Source organism: Numenius arquata, chromosome 4 (assembly GCF_964106895.1).
Source record: "Numenius arquata chromosome 4, bNumArq3.hap1.1, whole genome shotgun sequence".
Lineage (NCBI taxonomy): Eukaryota > Metazoa > Chordata > Aves > Charadriiformes > Scolopacidae > Numenius > Numenius arquata.
The window spans coordinates 20,485,141-20,503,131 of record NC_133579.1 but is presented as its reverse complement, the minus strand read 5'-3'; the positions used below and the strand labels follow the sequence as shown (position 1 = coordinate 20,503,131).

The window sequence follows — 17,991 nt, the reverse complement described above, 5'->3', positions numbered from 1 at the left end:
GGCGCCCGACGAGGCGCTAGGCCCCGACCGCCCGCCCCCGGCCTCTCCCCGCCGGGCGGCCCCGGTGAGGGGGAGGGTGGGGGGCGTCCCTCACCCCCAGCCCCTTCCTCTACAGAAAGTTTCTCAGCAACTTTCTTCCGGGCCCGAGCCCCCGCCCGAGGGGTCGGGCGGCGGCGGGCGGGCGGGAGGGAGCCGCGGCGTCCCGCACCGCCCGGGGCCGGGCTGGGTTGGGCTGGCTGCGGGGGGCGGGCGGAGGGGAAGTAAGTTTGTGAGGGGAGGCCTGCCCCCCGCCGCCGGGCTGATTCGGCCACCCCTTCCCGCTGGGCTGCCGCCCTCGCCGGGCGGTTCGCTCCTTCCCCGGTGGCGGCGTTCGGCGCCCGGGCTGGTGCTCGGCCGGTCCCGGCTCGGCTCCCGGGAAGGGAAAATTCAGGAATTTGATTTGAAATTCAGGAAATTGACTCGCGAGTCGCCTGTAGCTTGGCCTGCGTGGAATTATTTTCTCTCCTTTTTTTTTTTTTTAATTTTTTTTTTATCTCGCTATTCTGGTTTGTATCCCAGCGTCGAGCAGGGAGACGACTGCTTTAAATTTCTGAGTCATTAATTTGAATGTTCAATCATCACACTTCGTCAAGCCTCCTTAACAATTAAAAAATAAATATCTTGGACGCAGGCAGGGCCCCGCTGCTGCAGAGGCTGCGTGTAACTTTCTCGGCTGCCTGGACCCGTGCATAAAGTTGTGTGTGCATCCCTGCATCCCTCAGGCCAAGGGCTGGCGTGTCTTCTCCATAATAATCCCATCTATTTCAGTATGGTCCCGTCCAGACGTCAGGTATGGGTGTGGGTACAGGCCACTTTGCATTGGGAAAGCTAGGTTATTTCTAAACCTCGTGGTTGTTAAGAAGGTGTATTCAGGCGTACCTGCTGGATTTAACCCTAAGCAGAGGCTGGTCGTTAATTAAAAAATAGATATGTGGATTTTCTTCAGCTGGCAGCATGATCCAAAAAACAGTTTAAAACTTGAAGCATGTTGCCAAGGAAGTTGTATTGTCTTTCTCTAAATAATTCATAGACAGCTGAATGAAATACCAGGTATATTTTGCAAGCAAATTTGACCTTTAGTCAGGGAAGCAAGATATGAAAGTTTACCTCAGGTTCTTTTTCTTTCATTTTTGGACAGTAAGCCCTTGAAGAGGGTTTTCTAATAAAATAGCCTTATCAATTACACTTGCAGTATCCTTGTCAGTAGGTAGTACAGTTTCGCCATAACTATGTTTCTACAGGCTTTGTAGATGTAAGGAATGTTCCTTTCCAAACAACACGACCTTGCACTTCCACTCATCTTTCTGTTGCATGTCTGTAAATTTACCTGTAAGAGGTTCCTGCTGAACAAGATGGGCACAGAGTGGAGACGTTGGATGGGTTTTGCACAGCCAGGGTGTCAGGGTTAAGTTTGGGACGAGGTAACATCTGTGATGGGAACAGGAGCGCAGCACTGGCGCTGTGCTGAATTTTGGATACCAGATGTGTGAAAAGATGACAATAGTTGGTAGCAGTGATTGCCAGTAATTATTCCATAGGTTTCGTTAGCTTTATTTCCTCAGGAGGTGCAGCTCAAATGCAACTGCAGTACCTGTGTGCCGCTAGTCCCTCTAATAACTCTTCTGGCTGTTAGCTGATTTCAAACAAATTTGGCAGTAGAGGTCTCCCAGGTGAGCAATTTCTACAAAATTTGTGAAGGTAGGGACGCCAGTTAGAAGAGAGCTCTTAACCTGCACACTGGAGAGTTCAGGTCAACATTTATCTCAAGCTGGAAATTGGTGCAGGAAATAGGGCCTCCCTGGTTTTGCTGCTCACAATGCTACTGATCCAGTTTTCAAGAACTTTTTAATATCTGGAGCCCAGTACCGCTCTTTGAAATCTGAAGAACTCCATTTGGAACGAGAGTAGTGAGCCCAAGGTAGGCTTAATCTGTATTTTGTATTATAAAGAGAGATTTTCAGGGGAATATTTATTGCCTAACAACAGTTCTTTGGCTATGAAACAAACGAACGAAATTGAAAGTATATTTAAATCTCTATGTTATTTGAAATCACTAGAAAAATACTTAATAAATCTGTCATGTGCCGCATACTGTGTAACAGAATTATTGAAAAACTGCAGTTTACAATTTAGCTTTTTTAGCAATATTCATGTAGCAGAGCAGAGAACGACACTTCCACACTAGAGGAATATTCTTTATTTTGAACTTTGCATACTTCCTGCAGCTCCTGAAGAATGAAATTGGCACTCTGTTCGCTCTGATAAATGATGACTGTCATGTGACAGTGCTGTGAAAGTCTGCGGTGTGGCACATGTCAATTTATCTGGTCAAAGTTTACTTTATGAATGAAGTTGCTGTATTATTTTACTTTTCTATATGCACTGTCTGCAGACAAAAGCTGTATATTTTCAATAGATAATTCCTTGTGTTCAAATCGTTAGTTAAAAGAAATACATTCTTTCATCTGTATTCCCTACTTGGATCCAACTGTTTTGCCTCGTACTTTGATCACAGTTTGAGTAAGCTACCTTGATGTTAATTTAAAAATTGGTGTCAGCATTAACAGAAAGACTGCTTTAGGAATGCGTCCTTATTCTGCTGTGTCACATCAAGCAGCCTTTTTCAGATGGGACACCTTCCGTGCATACAGTCTGTGGTTTCTGTGAAGTCCTTGTGAAAGGTTTTGGGCTTCTAGTACTGGAAGTCCTCTGGTAGTCAGTGGAACAGATTGATTAGTGAAGGAGAAATGTAGTTTCTCAAACTACTGGAACAGAATGGTTTAGTTTTTTGTTCTGGAGAAGCCACCTCCAAATACAAGTACAATTCTCTGTATTTATTCCATTTTTGTTCTCCTTGAGAATGCCGGTAGGATGTTGTTTTATAGTGATGTGTTTTATGATGATAATTTTTTTTACTACAACCTGCTTTACAGTTGCTATATGGTAACCTCCTTCAGTCACTATAGTCCCTGGCTGCATTCAAACCAGTGACTTAGAGCTGTAGGGTTCCAGACTGTATTATCAATTGCCAGGTTCTGAAGGCAAACCTGGACAAATTCCCACATGTATGCTGAATTTAGTAGGGAAAAATTCGTATTGAAAAGATGCTGTCAACTAACTGTAGGACAAGTTTAATTTTAGGTTTTAAGAGGTCATTCTTGTTGCCATTTCCACCTGTGGAGGTTTATGCTTAGTGGTACTGAGCTGTCAAATCAGAAACTGGCACCGAAACAAGTTACTGAAATGAGTGGGACTGCACCCTTAGGTAAAGTTAACATGAACGGCTGATTGCAGCATCAGAGATCAAGACGATTGTAATATTAATGCTAGAAGTTAAGTAAGTAAACTTTATTACTTATGCATGAGTTTTGTTCCCTTTAGATTTAAACGCGTATTCTTTAAAAATGTAAAGGATAACTGGAAATAGGATGGAAGAATACTCTTTCTGTTGTCGCTTGGGGTAGGCACCTGCATAGGGCACCGGGTTTCATGCTACGTCCCAGAAGTCAGTGGATCAAAGTCACACTCAGCTGAAATGAGTCCCCGAGCTGAGGGTCTCCTGCAAGAACTGTTAGCCCTGGCTTTTATCTGAGCCTCACAGCCCAGCCGGATACTGCTGTAGGGATCATCAGTAAGCAGATCCTTGGCCGTGTTGACTCTTGTGGCTGAGACTGGAGTTTTGTTTTGATTTTTCTTGACTGTAATGTTAGGTAATGTTACAGGGTATGCCTGGAGAGTGCCCAGGAAGTAACGACCGCTAAAACCTCAGGCTGGCATCATCTGTATTTCAGCTTCTTGAGTACTCTAAGATGTTGCATAGGAAATTAGGTAACTTTTTTTGCTAACCTGGCAGTATTTTATCTTCATATTTTTGGAAGGCAAATGCTATTATAATAGCGTTTTATGAGAGTTTAATAAATACCTTTATTGACTGCATCTATATCTTAAATGTTTGCGTAGATTTTGGATTCTTATGGTGCTACTGAACGTCAAATAATTTGTCTTTCAAATTGGTACTGCAGGGGATAAAAAACTTCTGTGTCTTCAGATACATCTTTCTGTGGTTTTCTTCACACCAGAAGCCTAGAGAAGTCTGGGAAAAATAAATGATTCTTCAGAAGCTTCAAGCCACCCCTTCAGTTCAGATTTTGGGATCGGCTAGACCAGGCTTACAAAAGTGAATAACTTCATTTACTTCTATTGACAATGAAGTTGTTGAGTAAACACGCCCACATAGGTAATTTTTTGCAGATCACGGCCTTGAGCTTGTTTCTTGGGAAACTTTCAGGAGCGTTTTGTGGCGTTAATCAGGTATTTAAAGTCAGTCTTCATATTGGAAGATTTTGGTTCAATGGAGTTGATTTTCTTTGTTCGCAGATGCCCAAAGCACCTTTTAGTCTTGCAAAACTGTGGCAGTTAATAGTGTTTTATTCATGGTGTGAATGACGGCACATGAATGCGGTCAGGTCTCGGGTATGCTTACCAGGACTGATGGCCCCGTAGCAAAAGAAGGGTCAGAGTGGAGGACGGTGTTCGTGTTCATTCCCTGCCCAAATGTTTGCCCGTAGTTCAGGCAGACTTTCTGATGGTGCGTGTAAAGTTCAGGTTCGGGAAGAAAAATACAGTACGTGGGCTAAAGGTTTTGAAATTTTCAACCGTGCTTAATTCCCTCACGATTGTAAGAAAAGGCAGTGCTTGTGTGAGGTATTTAAAGAGTAATTAGAGGGTACTATGAATCTCTTGTGTATTGCAATTGTATAGCATTATAACTGTTTTGGCAGTCAGCCAGGAAAAGAAGACTTAAAACAAATTAATACAGAACAATCCTGATTTAATAAGTTATTTTAAGTATGGTTAGATAACAAAATTAATATTTATGTTTAAAATGTGACAAAAGAGAAATAGATCTGAGTTGTTATGTGTATCTTCTTGCTTTTCAAGAACATTTTATTGGAAACTAAAATCGTGACTGACACTTGTAACCACAGAAGAATAAAAAAACCAAACCCTTCACAGTCAGTCTGTATACTTTGCTCTTCCTTTCCACACTCTTCCTGTTTCTGGTTGTTTTTTTACCAGCTTAGGTTGTTCAACAAATACGCTATTTTGCCAGCAACAGTACCCCAAAGTCCAGAAGCTAAAAGGCTGTGCCAAGGACAGCACGGCCACAGGCTTTCTTGGTTCTTAGGCTCCCTTTCTGAGCATCCAGTATTGCCTAGCATCTCAGATGGTGGGGTCCAGTGGTGAACCTCTGGTCTGACTCAGAGGTGTTTGGGCCAGATGGACTATTGGTCTGATTCGTAACAGCTGGTCTTGCAATAGGCTTAATTTAATGAACACGTGCCTCAAAGATGAACAACGCTGTTAAGGTTTTGGTCAAAGCATACTCCACTGAAAAATTAAGATAGAATTATTATCTAGAAAATCTTCTCGCTTTCAAACCATACATTAATCTGAAACTAGCATTCATTTGCCAAACTCTGGGAAAAAATATTAATAAAGAGCTGCGGTTGAGGAAGGAAATCTGAACATAAATACAAAAGCTCTGTATTTCATTGTAAAGTGTTTAAAAAAAATCAGTAAGTTTAGTAGTACGTCTTCCAAGTTATTTTTTTGAGTTCTCTTGTATCTCCTTTCTTTGTCTTGATTCTGATACTGTTTTTCAGAATGTCTGTAGTTTGAGATTAAAACTTTGTCTTCCTGATTTCCAAACAATGGTCTCCAGAGGCATATTAACAGACAGAATTTGTAGTGTTTCAGTTAAAAGTTTAACACAGTTAGTCTGTTAGAAACAGAGAATTAAGTGTGACATGTTGGTATGAAATTTATATAAAACAGTGGTCTCCAAACATCTTAAAAATCTGCACCAAACCTAATAGCAAACTTCACATTTTAAAAATCTATACAGACATGGCATTTATATTCATGTGAGAACTAAGCAAGGGTGAGATGAAATGGGAGAAAACCTTATGGTGATAAAAGTGAGTGTTTTGTGTCCCCTTTCCTGTAACTTCTTGAGCTGAAACCAGAATGTACCAGCAGAATATTTCACTAGTTCTGGTGTTGTTGTTATGTAGTATTTAGTATTTGTGACTAATTCTGATTCCACTAGTTCGGTTGAAGTACTTCACGTTTCATTAGAGGCGTGAACTTGTTTTGATGCTATTATGAAGCTGCAAACATATGTAATAGTGCATCTTACACGCTTGTAGGTAATTTCTCTTAATAGAAAATCTCACAATACTTCAGAGACAAGTGAACCTGAAAATATGGTTGTTTTTTTTTCTTTTTCCTAACGCAAATTTATTCAAGGCTTAGATAAGATCCGTAGGGCAAAGACCATTTTCTACTTTGCGTTATGACTAGCCCAGGTGAGTTGTGTATCAGTCTTGTGAGAAGGCTGTCCCATACTGCGTGGAGATGAAAGATTTGTGGTTTTCTTGTTTGTTTTTTGTCTTAAATCTTAACAGTGCTCTCCTCATTGATGCACATGTTCGTTAATTTAAGCCTACTGAAAGAACAGTTGTCATGAATCAGGCCAAAAGCCCATCTCAGAAAATATATTTCTTTTTTATTTCCCCTTCCCCCTCAATTCAGGAGAAGTCTGAATGTCTCAAGAAAAGTTTTTGGCAGTTTCATTAAAGGGAAAATTTCAGGATGGGTTCTTTTGGCAACAGATGGCAGTTCTGATTCTGCTTGTTTTAAATAAAAATTATCCAGGTTTTATTCCAGCAGTAATATCTTAAAATGCAAGTGTGCTCTCTAGTTTCTGAGGCATGTGATTTTGGGGATTTTTGCCAAAGTACGTTTTATGTTTTTGGGCTTCCCCCCTCTAACTTCTAGGTAGAAGATGCATTAATAGAATGACAAACCAAAGAGAGAGGGAGTTGTTTAACTGATACCAATGTTAAATATTTGTTTAAAGGATTATTAAAGGTTATAATAGTATTGGCCAGATCAGCTCATCCATACCTAAACAAAAAACATGGATTGGAAACAGAAAAAGAGAGTACTAGTCTCGCTGTGGGCATCCATGTTTAATTCTGTTTTCCTAGCAAAGTTAAATATTCTGTTCAGGAACACTTACAGGATAGAGCAAAATACTATTCATTTTGAAAACAATTACCTATGAAGGAAAGATAAGGGAAAACCAGGATAATTCCTGAGCTGTTAGTACTAGTCAGTTGGGGAAATTTTCCTGAATAAAATTCCTTTTCTCAGCAGCCACACTTCTTCAAGTCTGAAAAGTAAGTATTGTATTAACATTCTGTAGGGGGTGGAAAAGAGGGTTCTGGTTTGGGTTTGGGTGTTTTGTTTGTTTTTTGTTTTTAGTTCTGTGGTTTTCAAATGAGTGAGCAAAATGCAAGTACAAAATTCTCAACTTTAGAAGACACAAAAATTAAATGCTGACTTGTATATGATGTTAGAGGCTAAGACGCAATAGTAATATGGATACTTTTTTTACTTTCAAGTACAGTTCTGTACTGTATTTTAAGTGTGGTTATACACTTAAAACACAATTCATAAATCATAGTGGTTGAGGTTATTTAAAGTGATAAGCTCTCAAAATAGCTTGCTGAATAATTATATATATTATGTAATTTGCTAAAGATATCAATCTCCTTTTTCAATTTAGGAAATACTTCTTAGCTTGTACGCTGTAGAAACCTGTAGAATTGATTGATTCAGGCTATCATGATGTACGTAAAATGAGACAAGTGATAGTTTATAGATGAAAAATCATTTCCTTGGAAACGTTTGACTTGTTCATGCAAAGTAGGTGTATTTAAATATTCTGGAATTAATTTGCATTGGTTATTAAATCTGGGACTCTGATTACCTTCTCCGCCTCCCGCTTTAGCATGTGTGACGTACCATGAGAATACTATTTAAATTTGGTGCATACATGGTGAAACCATAGCCAAGTTAATACAAAGTGACTTACGTTAACAAGCATGACACCCTGGTTTTATATGGTTATTTAAAATTATTATTTTAACTTAGTTTTGCGCTTGTGCTTCTTCGTTCTTTTCCCAAAGAAAGAGGCTGAGTCTTACTAGTCAGTAAAATACATTGACTCTAACTATATATTAGGTTTACACTAATCTTGTTAGCTTTTTGCCAGGGGCGTGGATTTTATGCGTGTGTGTTTAATGTAATAATAAAGTGTCTTAATAATTCTTTTAAGGTTTATATATATAATTATTTAAGCAATGAAAGCCTAATTTATATGCAAGATATTTTTTTTCTTCCTAATTTGTGTTCAGTGACATTTGAATGGAAGTCCTGATTGAAATTCATATAAATAACCAGCATTACATTTTAAGGTACAAGTTAATAATAAGTTGCCTTTTAGATAAGGATATAGGAGGCAATAATTCTAAATGCAAAACACATTTTGTTTTAAATCTGATGGATTTATTTACAAAAGGGAATGTTAACTTTAATTTATTAATTTATTTTTGTCACCAAAACCTCTAAGGTGTTAGAATGAATAGCTCTCCTATGTGCAAGTTTTTGTTTTCTTTGAAAATACAAACGAAAGTCTTCCTCTGTCTTTTAACCTGATCTTCCCTAAATGTTTCTCAGTTTCTAGTGAACTTATATCTAAATAATATTAATTGTGGGGAGGGAGGTCCTATATGCTTGTAACAGCTTATGTTACTTCAGATATTTAGGTGTTCAAGTTCTGATTCCATGTGGTTATGAATGAGGTCTGCCAGTTTGGTGATATGAATTTGTTTAAAATTTTGGTGGCTAACAACATAGTTTGAATATTTTTTTAATTTAATATAGGTTATCCTAACAGTAAATTTGGGTCTTAATACAAATTGATGTTACAGTTTTAAAAAAGATTTCTTTCCCCGCTATAACTACTGAAAAAAATGCCATCACAAGGGTAACTTTCCATTATAACATGGCATGTGGTCAGTTAGCATATGACTTAACTTGGCTGTGCAGGTCTGTTTTATTTTATTTTTGCTGTTATACAAACACTTAGGAGTAAACTCTGTTTACTGCACTATATGGAGCATAGTACAGCCAGGTAAGCAGGTAATTTAGGTGACTGAATCAAATCATGTTCAGGCCGACATGCCTGCCAAAACTTTTGAACCAGAGGACTGATCACAGTGTAAGAGGTTCTTGAGGAAACACTAACAGCACTGACAGAGAACTGAAAAGTTTTAAGTGTTACCACTGCATGATTTCTACAACTTGGAAACCCTGCCATTAAACTGTTGTTTCTCTTAAGGTATTTCCTGACTTGAGGTCTTGTTACTTTTTCCCCCTCAGTTCCTCTGAAACTGAACAGACAAGGCAGATACATTAGACAGTATGGTGTTACAGTCAGAATATTGGAATGGGATTATTTTCTCTTTTTAAATACATTGCCGTGTACAACAACTTTTCACGTGCTTTAAACTGAAATGGAAATTAGACTTATTCTTCATTTTTGTTTTCCAATTTTTTAAAATTGTTCGTTTCATCAAATCAATTGCATATGTGTGTTGTTTGTGGTGGGTTTTGTAGCTAATTGGGCAGTGGAAAATCAGAACTTACTTTTATTCACAGATATTTTAGCGTTGCTGTTCTAGGACCTGATCCTTTTTCACACTGAAGTCAAGTGCAAAATTCCCCTTGACTTCAGGGAGAGCTGGATTAGCTTTACACAAAAGGACCAAATTGTCCTCTGGGATAAGTGGAGGCAAGTCTATTGAAGTAGACTTCATTGGAGTATAAAATGAAGACAAAGAAGTGTTGCCTCCCTTTAGAGGCAATGAAATTGTATCTGTTAGCTCTAACAGCTAGGTTGATTTAGCAGTTGAATCGAAGTTGTCCTTTTTCCAAATAGATAGTACAGTTATACTAATTCACTGCATCGAGCAGTGAATGTCATTTATTTTTTACTACAAATATTTTAAAGAAACTAGAGTCTGTTTATAAACTCTTCTGTCTATGTGGCATAGGAACTATGAGAAAACTCATACACTTTCTGAACTGTTAGCAAATGTTGAAGCAGTTTATCCTTAAGTAGCTGAAAGGGACCCATGTACCGTTTAAATTTAATAGGCTTTATGTGACAAGTTGTGTAGGGTTTGGGGGGGCTTTGTTTGTATTTGCAGCCTGACGCTGGTGTCCTGAGTGGCTTTCTCTAGTCTTGCTGAACTGGGAAGAGGGTAATTCATTTACACCAAAAGTTGGACTGGATGTTATCCCTTGCGTTTGCCAGTGTATCCAGAGTAATCCCACTGACTTTCACAGTAGACAGTAGCACGTTTGGCATCTTTTTTTATGCTTTATGCAACGGTATCTGTATTGCATATGCAAATGATGAAGAAATAGTATTTGAAAAACTAATTTAAATATAGTGATTACTTCTGTAATTCTCTGTACTACTTTAAAATGCATCATTTGTGACTCTTGAGTATCAAGTTTTTCTTTCAGTGCTTCTGATATCTGTTGGGATCAGGAATTAATTCAACAGTCTCTGGTTATTTTGACCTATGTGCTGTACGGCTTTCTTGTACTTTCCCTTTGAAGTTTGACAAAAGGAAAGGGGGCTGGAACATTGTAATCTCCTTAGAATAATTTGAGAATGAGTAGTTAAATGCTGCTCCATGTTTCTTTATTGACATTTCATGTGTGAAATTAAATCCCCTCCCTGGGAAGAATGCAGATCCAGAGTTCTTGGCCGTTTAGCATATGTAGCTCTGCAAAAAATCCATCCGCAAATAGCGGCTGCTGCAATATTTAGCTGATGCTAAGGGGTTAAGTAGTAAACTGCAATTCTCTGAGACACTTGAGGTGCTAAATTTACAAAACAAGACACAGGAACTGTTTTAAGAATAGTCATAGTTAGGAAGCTTATTGAACCACCAGCATCTTCCCGGAAACATCCTGTACTTTTGTCGTCTTCAGCTAGCTTCATCTATTCACCCTCTTAACTGCTTTTTGGTTTTTAGAAACTCTTGCTGCAACTTCTTTGTGACTAAGGCGCATTGTCAATCAGTCCTGTCTTCCCCATGCCAGCCAACTGTCCCCTTAATGCAGCAATTCACTTGGATGAATAGTGCTCATACTTTAAGGAAACAATTGCCTACCAGAGAGAGTGCCAAGTTGATTTAACTTTGCACAAGTGTGAAAGAGTTTTTAAATGGATGCTGTCAACTAACGTTGGCCCAGGGCTTCAGCTGCCTGGAAATTGTTATAATCTGATTGGGAGTATGTCCAAATTTGTTTAAAATATTTTAGTCAACCGCTTGGCTGCAGAGAGCATTAGTACCCCAGAAACTGTTGTCAGACGATCCTCCTTGGTCTGTTGGAACTGCAGCGGATGTGTCCTAGCCAAATGTACGACACGGCTTTTAAAATGGGCTCCTTTTTTGGCAGTACATCACTAAATCGGTGAAAGAATACGGGACTCGTGTTGTAATCTGCTCTTCCAGTTCCGTTTAATGCCACAGCATGTGTTTGAAACACTTGGTTGGATGTATAATACAGTATAAAACCACAACTGTAGCCTGCCATTACTGTAGGACTTTCAGAGCTGAGCTACCATTCAGCCAAACTAGCTACTGGATTATCCACTACCTGGACAGAATTTAAGAAAACTGCATTGCTGCTTTGCTGGCCAGAATGTTTTGATGCATTTTTAGTGGAAGTTGAAAGGATACTTACCTTCTAGGTACACTGTCACTTGAATGCAGAGGGTTTGGTGCTGTGCATTCTTTCTTCCCCAATAAGTGTAATTAATCACAGGCCTTTTCTTAGCATAGTTTGGGGTCATATATGTCCTCGCTGCTCTTCTGAAGGGAAACAAAAAGGTGAAAAAAATTTAAGGAAAAAACATGTGGAAAAGATGCTCCCAGACATTCCTGATGTCTCTGTTTCACAGAGGCCAGGAAATTGAGAAAAGGAGCTACGTCTGTCAAGAGCCTCAGAAAATACGGGAATTAAACTAGATGTATAGCAAGGGTGCTATAACAAAATGCTCAGTTAAAAGTAGAGAAAATTTCTTACAGGCATGGTGATAGGGCGATACGCCTGGCGTAAACTTGTATTTTCCTGACAGTAAGTAGTGAGTATATTTGGGGGTGGGGAGGAGGGTGTTTTCTTTGCTTCTCTGAGATCATTAGGCCATTACAGCTGCAACAACATTGCTACTAGTTCAGATACATTTGTGGGGGAAAAAAAGCAGCATTGTTATTTCAGTGCTTGGCTGGCATAAGTAGTTTGTTAAACAGTACTGTGAGATTGTTAGTTGTTGTGAGGACATCCCAATTAGTAGATATGCAACTATTAATGAGTAAGTGTATTGTATGCATCAGAAAAAAAAATACTTAGACTGAAAAAAATTAAGAACAGGAGCTAGAATAATTTCCAAATGTGAAGGAGATCGGGAGTTGTTAGCATAGCATGGATTTATGAAGGGGAAATCATGCTTAACCTGCCTTCTGTGATGAGAGATGACTGTCTGGGTGGATGAGAGCAGAGCAGTGGATGTTGTTTTCTTAACTTTAGTAAGGCTTTCAGCATGGTCTCCCATAGCATCCTTATAGACAAACTGATGAGGTACACGCCAGGTGAGTGAACAGTGAGAGCGACCTGAAACTGGCTGAATTGCTGGGCTCAAAGGGTCATCATCAGTGGCACAAGGTCCAGCTGGAGGCCAGTCACTAGTGATGTACCCCAGGGCTCAATACCAGAGCTAGTCCTGTTTAACACCTTCATTACTGACCTATGCGGTCACACAGAGGTGCAACCTCAGCAAGTTTGCAGAGAATACAGAACTGTGAGGAGTGGTTGATAGACCAGGGAGTTGTGCTGCCATCCAGAAGGATCTCAACAGGCTGGAGGAATTGGCTGACAGGAACCTCATGAAGTTCAATGAAGGGAAATGCCATGTCCTGCTGCTGGGGAGGAACAACCCCAGGATCCAGTATATGGTAGGTTCCGACCAGCTGGAGAGCAACTTTGCAAAAAAGGACCTGGAGCCAGCAATGTGCACTAGTGGCAAAGAAGGCCAGAGGTGTCCTGGATGCACTAGAAGAGTTACCAGCAGGTCGAGTAGGTGATCCTTTCCCCCAACTCGGCACTGGTGAGGCCACGACTGGAGTACTGTGTCTGCTTCTGGGTTCCCCAGCACAGGAGACACATGGACATTCTGGAAAGAGTCCAACGAAGGGCCACTAAGATGACTAAGCCCTTGGAGAATATCTCCTATGACGAAAGCCTGAGAGAGCTGGGACTGCTCAGCCTGGAGAAGAGGAGGCTCAGGGGGATCTTAGGTGTATAAATATGATGGGGTAGAATAAAGAGGATAGAGCTGGGCTTCTTTCTGTAGAGTCCACTGACAGGAGAAGAGACAATGGGAACAAATTATAATAGAGGAAGTTCTATTTAAACATAAGAAAAAATGTGATTTGTTTCTTTTTTTATTGTGATAGAATGCTGGAACAGGTGGCTCCATCCTTGGCAATAACTCAAACCCCAGCTGGACACAGCCCTGAGCAGCTTGCTGTCATTGACATGGCTTTGGGCAGCAGGGCTGGAGGAGGCATCTTCTAGAAGTGCCTTCCAACTTCAGCTGTTTGTTCTGTGATTTTCATGAAGGGAGCTAAGAGGGCCACAACAGTCGGTGTGGTAGTTGAAATGAAACAAAGCACAGGTGTTGAAAGGCAGAATATTTTTGGTTTTATTGGCAGCCAAATTTCTTTTTTTGTTTCTGCCAGTTTTCTTATGACAGCTTGGGAAGAGGGGAGATAACTCTTTGCAACTGCATTTTTCTCCTGGGTTTCTTTGCTTTCTGCTATTAATATCAAGTCTGTGTATGGCTTTGTTTTCTGCTGTGTCCTCTCCCCACTCCCACGGCAACAGTGGTGAGGATACTGTTAACTTCTCTGCTGCCTGGAAGACTGAGCAGCACCAGAGGCTTTTAAGTCAAGGAAACGTTTTCATCTTGTATTCAGAAAGGTGTTTTTTCAACATCTGTGATAGGGTAATTTTTTTTTCTTTCTAATGCTGTAAAAACTTAGGATGTGAACACTGCACTTGCTCCAGCAGTCTCTTTACCAATGTTAAAGTGTTGGTTTTCTTTGCCTCCCCACATTTAACTAAACATACTGAATTGATGAATCCATGCTGTTCTGATGATGGTGTTAGAACTACAAACTTACGTTAGACTAATACAAAATATAAAGATGAAAAAGGAGCTGAAACAGTTGCATATGGATTTAAACACACTATTATGTTTCACATCTTACCAGTAGAAATATAGTTACAATGAAACCTGGCATTTGAGCTTGCATCACAGAAAGGCACCTCATCAGTTTCGTAAGATGGGACTCATTAGTTTTCAACTCTGTTTTTGGACTTGAGAGTAAATAAGACAAATAGTCAACACTATGCTGAAGAAAAATTAGGTGAACTAGGACTTGAAATTTATAGGGACTTAGAAACCTTGTGAAACAAAACTGCAACTTCATGAAATTGGTGAGGATAAAAATACTTGCTTATATTGAAAATTGTCTTGGTTTAGTCCTTGCCTCAAGTTGCCTGGCTGCTGGTTGTGATTTCCACAGAAGTTCTCAGTTCCAGTCTTCTAGCAAGATGTTAAAAGTTATACTTCCCTTTGAACAATATCTCATTTGCAATTGAATAACTGTGTTTTCAGAAGCTCATTTGTGTTTTCTGGTAATTAGGACAGCTATTAAATAGTTGAATGGCTACTGCTGCACAGGAGCATATATTTATGGAACTCTCATTTACAGACTGGAAAGATAAGAAGGTTCTTTGTATAAAACTAACTGTAATATTACTATTTGTAGTATTACTATTACAGTTAATCTTTATCATGTACTGATCTTCCCAAAGATACTGCTTAAACCTTCTGATGAAAAGAACAACACTCACATCTCTTTAGAGAGTTTGCTTTTGCCCTTAGAAGTAGTACAGCTTTTCAAATGGCAAGCAAGCAAGGATCACTGTACTGCATGCAGTAAGCAACAAATACAACATCTAGTTAAGATATAAATTCATTTATGTATGATCTGTAATGTCTTAATCTGGATGTGACACTGACTATTATTTTTTTTAAAAGAAGGCTTCAGGAGAGATCTGGGGAACAATACATCAGTAGGCATGACATCTGTACTAAGTAAATCAGTCAAAATAATAATGAAGATAACATGGATAAACATGATGTATTGAGGAAGAGTTAAGAGCCTGCTATGAAGGGATGTCGTGTTTTGCAAACTCACGGGAGGTTTTTTGAAGGCAAGCACATGAATAAGTAAGATCTGACAGAAATAGTTTACATGGATATCCAGCAGGCGTTTGACAAGGGACCCCACCAAAGAATTTTGAATAAAGTGGCCATAGGATAGGGGGAAAGGGCTTCATGTGGTTAAATTAATGACTAAAATATAAGAAAGGGAGAGTTGGAGTAAGTAGGGTAGGGAGGGGTCGCATGTAACAGTTCTCCAGGGTTATGTTAATGAGAGTGTTCAAGTTCATAAACGATGCGGAAGAAAAGTGAGCTCACAGACTTTACTGTTGGGTAGCAGATGCAAAGGCAAACCCTAGCACTGCACAAGGACTTGACAGTGCTCAAAAATGGCAGATGAAATTTCCCATAAATAGCTTCATGTGGTATTTTTGGAGGTGGGGAGGAGCGAGCTTACCTTCGCATCTAGGAAGATAAACTCAAAGCTGACTATTGCCACTGGAAATGGCTAGGAAATAAAGAATAACGATTATACTGTTTTAAAAAAAGAAATTTTAAATAAATTAGTTATCTTACATAGTTCTGCCCAGCTTACCCCATCCCTGTCATCGTCTCAAAAATAACATAGTTGAAGTTTTAAGGAAGAGCAAATCTGAAACAAATGTGAAACAAGTTTTGTAAGAGGAGCAGCATGAATTCGTTAGGGTAGAAATGGCGACCAAAAAGTGGTGTGACAGAATTCTGTGAAGTGTTCAGTAGCCAGCAGGATATAAATAAGAAGTGTTTATTCACTGTCTTTTTTTTTTCAGTGCGCACACACTGAGAGGTATCTAATGAAACTAGCAGCTGATGAATTGAAAACAGACAAAAGGAGGTGGTTCTCAACAGAACATGTAATTAAGCTATAGAATTTCTTGCCTCAGGAATTTAAGGAGGCTAAACATTACATCAGTGCAGAGGGAAATTGCCGTTTCATGGAAGAAGAATCATCAAATGCAAAGACCTATTCTTGTTCAGGAAATCCTGCTCCTGCAAACTGTTGGGGGCCCAGGGAGCATTCTGGGGAAGTATTACTATATATTTATTGTGTTCTTACACGCTTCACTTGGTAGCTATTATTGGCTGTTGTTAGTGAGAGGGTATTTGAATGGTCATGGACCTTTAGGTCTTGTTCAGTACAGCCATTCTTTTGTTGTAAAACCCGTCCCCATTTTTTTTATTATTATTTATTTTAAATTTCTCTTACTTGTTTTCCAGAATCCTTTCTACCAGTAGTACTCAAACTCTGGCACAAAATGGGGTGATAACCTTTTTAGGGGGTGTTTAGCCAGGGCCACTGGCTACATATTCTTCTCTTTTTGTGACCTTGTATGTGCCACCAAAATTTAAAATCTCCATGAAGCAAGTGTCATGTTCAGGGCAGGGTTAGGACTGCAGGTCCATGTCAGTTGGTGGCTTAATTGCCTGTGATTTTGTCCTTTTAAGCTGCATAGTACTTTTTTGGTCGTGTAATGGATGCACTTCCAATCACCTCTTTTGTGTGTTCCTTGCACAATAGAGGCCTTTTAGGGAAAGAGGTGTTCTAAGGAAGAGGCATTTTTGAGTGAGTATTGATCAAACAAATGCATGGTCTGGATTGTCTGTAGACTGGCTATTTCTGCTCTCCTCTCAGACTCCTTTGCGGTGATTTTTGTATTGCCTTTTCCTCTCCCAGACATGCTAAATGCCCGCATCTCTCTGTTGTATGTGACCAGCTTATCGATAAAAATATATTTGTTTCTGTCTGTAGTGACTATTGAAATCACCAAGGTACCTCTCTTCTTGAAGTCAATAAGTAATATTAAGAGGACATAGTTTGTGCTGGATGGAAATACTGCATTTGAGAAGATTCATGCTATTTGAAACAAGAGGCTGCTGTTTAATATAGCTGCCCTGTTCCTTTTGTTAAGGTGACAGCTGTGCAAATCACAGATGGCTTTTACTGTTTGGTTCAATCTTAATCGATTATTTTGATTCAGTAGCATATTTTACTGTGTCAACAATTTTGAATCCTATGTCTCTGCTTTCTGTAGAAACATTCTTAAACTTTAGGCTGACTTTAGGCATTTAGTAGACTTAGTAATATCTTTTCATCCAGTTATTAGTTATCATTTTGTGAAGATATGGGCTTCTGAATAGCTTTCTATATGTGGTTGCATTATTTTAAAATAGTTCTTTCATATTCAACAGGTGCTATAATTTGTACAAAGGTGTCAGATGTGTGGGGTTTTTATTTGAAAGATGTGCATATTTTTCCACCAACAGACCCCCAACTGTTATGCAAGGGGGAAAATAGTAGTGACTGTGAATGTTTACTTGGAACTTAAGCTAATTTAGGGTAGTGCTGCTTCTCATCTTGAAAGAAAACTTTTCTAGCCTAATTCTTTGATTCAGTAACAGAAGACAGCTGTCAGGCATGCTCTGCAACGTAAATGTGAGCATTAGCTACCAGGAGACAGGTTGGTGAATGCCAGCTTTGGCTGCCGATACGTGAGCTAGTTCTGTAGGCTGCCTTTAGAGTCACTGGAGAGAAATAAGCACTTTCATTGCATGATTCATCTCACCCTCACATAGATGTCTAAATTTGGAAGATGAATTCCACCTGAAGTCCGTTACTGAATATAAATGTCATTAGTTTGAACTAGGGAATTATTTAAAAGGACACTAGCTTGACTGGCACAGCAATT

At 39.4% G+C, this 17,991-nt stretch overlaps 1 protein-coding gene across 1 annotated transcript in view; it reads left to right on the top strand.

Annotated features, from left to right (window-relative positions):
• Positions 1–17,991, top strand: part of YES1 (YES proto-oncogene 1, Src family tyrosine kinase) — a 91,263-nt gene that overhangs the window by 41,287 nt on the left and 31,985 nt on the right.